We start from the raw sequence: 5,013 nt of genomic DNA on the forward strand, positions 1-5,013 counted from the left end.
AACATTATATGCTTGCACTTAAAAATATTGTGTTAAAAAATTTGAGTTCCAAACATATAATTTTTACACCCAAACATATGAAAAACTGTCGTTTTCGTCCGTGTAATAGTTTCTTTCATAATTGCACAATTTTCTTGATCCTATGCCACTGTCATCATACCATCATTTTCGACATCTAAGTCTATCGTGCATGAGTACCTATCAAATCCTGGTTGCATTGTAAACTTTTGAGTGGGTTAGTAAATAGGGCGAAATTCATCTTAATCAAAGTATGTGATAACATCGTCAAGGCAAATGAAAATAAAACGCAGATAAAGTTTTTAGTTTTAATTTTTTTCTTTTGATTTCATTTCAGGAATCTTACAACTTCGTTGCACGCGCTAGTGCTTTTGGTTTCAAACACAATCTGATGAACTAAGAGCAACAGTATTTCGCCTTAAACTTATTTTCGAAAAAGACAGAAAAGATAAGATTAACATGAATTGGAAGAGATGTTTTTATGGATGGCAAAAATTAACATTTTAGTTGGAAAGATATTGAAGGTACAATACCCTTCAAATTTATTGAGTGCTATATATAAAGGATCAAGTTTCCATATACATTTATTTAAATCTGTCCCGATCTGGACAAAATTTGTTAAACTTCTACAAAACCTCAAGACTTAAAATTTAAATCGTCAAATGCCCAGAGCACAATGTTAGCAAAAACAAGTAAAGACAGTCTAAAGTCGGGCGGGCCCGACCATATTATACCCTTCATCATCACTATGTAAACCAACATTTTTGATACCATCTTAACACCTTCATTTATAGATCGATATATGCGAATTAGGGTATAGGTAAATTTGAATCATCTTTGCGAGTTTTCGACTTAACAGTGACGATTTCACAAGGAACATGTGGGTATTTTTGCCCTATTTGCTAAAATCGGAAGAACATATATATGTGGGCTTCGTCTAATTCTGATTTTGATCAAATTTGGCACACATTGCTAACATTTTAATTGAACTCTCAGTGCAAAACTTCAAATTTTTATACCCTGCTCCACACTGTGGAACAGGGTATTATAAGTTAGTGCATATGTTTGCAACACCCAGAAGGAGACGAGATAGACACATGGTGTCTTTGGCAAAAATGCTCAGGGTGGGCTCCTGAGTCGATATAGACATGTCCGTCTGTCCGTGAACACATTTTTGTAATCAAAGTCTAGGTCGCAGTTTTAGTCCAATCGACTTCAAATTTGGCACAAGTATGTGTTTTGGCTCAGAATAGATCCCTATTGATTTTGGAAGAAATCGGTTCAGATTTAGATATAGCTCACATACATATATATTGCGCCCGATATGGACTTATTTGGCCCCAGAAGCCAGAGTTTTAACCTAATTTGCTTAAAATTTTGCACAAGAAGGACAATTAGTACTATAGTCAAGTGTGCCAAATTTTATTGAAATCGGTTCAGATTTAGATATAGCTCCCATATATATCTTTCACCCGATATGGACTAATACGGTCCCAGAAGCCAGAGTTTTACCCCAATTTGGTTGAAATTTTGCACAATGAGTAGAATTAGCATTGTAGCTATGCGTGCCAAATTTGGTTGATTTCAGATTTAGATATATTCAGATTCAGATTTAGATATAGCTCCAATATATAGCTTTCGGCCGATTTAAACTAATATGACCACAGAGGCCAATTTGTTGCTCCGATTTAGTTGAAATTTTGCACAGGGAGTAGAATTAACATTGTAGCTATGCGTGCCAAATTGCGTTGAAATCGGTTCAGATTTAGGTATATCTCCCATATATAGCTTTCGCCCGATTTACACTCATATGACCACAGAGGCCAATTTTTTGCTCCAATTTAGTTGAAATTTTGCACAGGGAGTAGAATAAGCATTGTAACTATGCGTGCCAAATTTGGTTGAAATCGGTTCAGATTTAGATATAGCTCCAATATACAGCTTTCTGCCGATTTACACTCATATGACCACAGAGGCCAATTTTTTGCTCCGATTTAGTTGAAATGTTGCACAGGGAATAGAATTATCATTATAGCTATGCGTGCCAAATTTGGTTGAAATCGGTTCAGATTTAGATATAGCTCCCATATATATGTTTTTCTGATTTCGACAAAAATGGTCAAAATACCGACATTTTCCTTGTAAAATCGCCACTGCATAGTCGAAAAGTTGTAAAACTGACTCTAATTTTCCTAAACTTTTAATACATATATATCGAGCGATAAATCATAAATAAACTTTTTCGAAGTTTCCTTAAAATTGCTTCAGATTTAAACGTTTCCCATATTTTTTTTACTAACATTGTGTTCCACCCTAGTGCATTAGCCGACTTAAATTTTGAGTCTATAGATCTTTGTAGAAGTCTATCAAATTCTGTCCAGATCGAGTGATATTTAAATATATGTATTTGGGACAAACCTTTATATATAGCCCCCAACACATTTGACGGATGTGATATGGTATCGAAAATTTAGATCTACAAAGTGGTGCAGGGTATATTATAGTCGGCACCGCCCGACTTTAGACTTTCCTTACTTGTTCGAAATAAAACTTTGGCCTCCGTGATTACATGAATCTAAACGGGTTCATACCAAAAATGTTAGTCCTACTTTGTGTGGGAAAACTTCAAGTAAATCGGAGAGAAATTTTGACCTTTGGGCCATATAATGCATATCGGACGAAAGATATATATGACAGCTATATCTAAATCTGAACCAATTTCAACAAAATTTGGCATGCATAGTAAATTCAGTAAATTCAAAAATTGAATTTTTCCTAAAAAATCTTCACTTGGGTACTTACATAATTTCCAGACCATCGACTGTACACTTATCATGAGAAACATTTTTACTTCAAGATCATGATAAAGTGCTGCTCGTCTTATAAAGAAAATAAAATAAACTTTTTATGATGCTTTATTAGCGCAACTTAAAGCAACAGTAGCTGCATCAGCGTCAACGTCAGCTTCAGCATCAATGTTGAACAGTGAGGTTAGTGATTGTCCCCCCAATCTAACAGCGCACTCACTGGCACAACTTTCAATAGGCAGCAATAAGGTGAACAGAGTGGGATTTACAGCTTAGTTTGCTAAGGCAAGGTTAGTTGCAGAATATGCTGAAAATTATGTGCTATAAAGTTGGTAGTTGATGCAACACAGCAGTCATTACTTCAATGCCTCAGCAATTTAGATGGAAGCTTAAATGTGGTGTGCACAATCATCAACATCAAAATCTCACGACCACAAACAAACATCTTCAACATTAGGCCCACGTTTTAGGGTAAAAAATAATAAAGACTTTGCGATGAATGATTACCCCAGAAATTGAAAAACAAAATGAGTAAAGTGAAGAATTGGTTGTAGAAAATTATTTAATAACTTTAAAGAAGTGGTACAAAAAGAAACTGAGTGGCAAGAAAATTAACAATTTCTAGGTAACTATTCTAAAGCTAACAAATTTTAGGCTTATGATGATATGAAGAAGATATTTATCGAATAAACCGAAATTCGAAATGTGATAATATACCCAAGGTGTTAATATCTGATTAAATAACAACTTGGCATGAAATCTAAATTATGTTAATTTTTACCTCATTACAGTTTCAAGCAATTTGAATGACCAATAAGCCTTCTATCCACTCATGAAGTTAAATGGGGCGATCGGTATATCAAATGGGGTATATACGGCGTCTTATGTATCCTCCACCATGGATTGTATAGAAACTTCTACCAAACACTGTCATCCACAATCGTCTTACTTGGTTGGTGGTAATGCTTACCGATTGCAAGGTATCTTACAACTTCTTAACATCGTAGAGGATGACATCAATTTTGTGTTGAATTGATGTCCACTTAGACCAATATAGGTCCATTGTGATTCATCGATGTGATCTTTCCGTCTTCTTCCTACCGATGCGGTCCGCCTTGCCCCAGAACTTCCACCTGCTCGTTTTCTTTAAAAGAAATCTCAGAACAACCAGCCAGAGACCCTGTTGAATGCACGTATGTTCCTTAAGCTGCACTCCCGCAGATCAGTGAGAGCCTGAAAGAAAATGGAGCCCAGTATCTTGTTTCTTCTAAAGGATAAAGCTGGACACTGGCACAGGAAGTGGTACGAGTCCTCCGTAACTTCCGGGTCTCGGTCTGACACATAGATGGCGTCGCTAGTATTAAATGCATACTATTTTTATACCCTTCACCACTACTGTGGTTCAAGGTATAATAAGTTTGTCCGTTTGTATGTAGCGCCAAGAAGGAAAAATCTCAGACCAATCGTTTAGTATACCGATCGTCTTAGAATTAAATTCTGAGGCGATTTAGCGATGTCCGTCCGTCTAGCTGCTCGTCTGTCTGTATATCTAATTTTGTGTGCAAAGTACAGCTCGCACTTTATGTCCGATCGTCCTCAAGTTTGGCATAGGGCCGTTTCTTGCGACAGAGACAATCGCTATTGGTTTTGGAAAAAATCGGTTCAGATTTAGATATAGCTCACATATATATCTTTCGCCCGATTTGAACTTATATGGTCTCAAAAGCCAGAGTTTTGCCCTGACTTACTTCAAATTTTGTACAAGCGGTACATTTAACGATACTATTGTATGTGCCAAATATGGTCAAAATCGATTCAGATTTAGATATAGCTCCCATATATATCTTTCGTCCGATTTGAACTCATATGGCCTCGAAATCCAGGGCTTTACCGTGATTTGCTTCAAATTTCGCACAAGGAGTCCGTTTAGTAATATAGGTTATTGTGGCAAATTTGCGTGAAATCGGTTCAGATTTAGATATGGATCCCATATATATCTCCCGTCCGATTTGCACTCATATGACCAGGGGGGCCAAAGTTATACTCCCATTTACGTGAAATTTCGCATAGATAGCAGAATTATTATTCTAACTATGCATGTCAAATTTAGTCAAAATCGGTTCAGATTGTATATAGCTCCCATATATACGTACACCAGAGTTGGGGAAATATGGTAGACTGTTTCATA

This window comes from Haematobia irritans, chromosome 2 (assembly GCF_050003625.1).
Source record: "Haematobia irritans isolate KBUSLIRL chromosome 2, ASM5000362v1, whole genome shotgun sequence".
Classification (NCBI taxonomy): Eukaryota; Metazoa; Arthropoda; class Insecta; order Diptera; family Muscidae; genus Haematobia; species Haematobia irritans.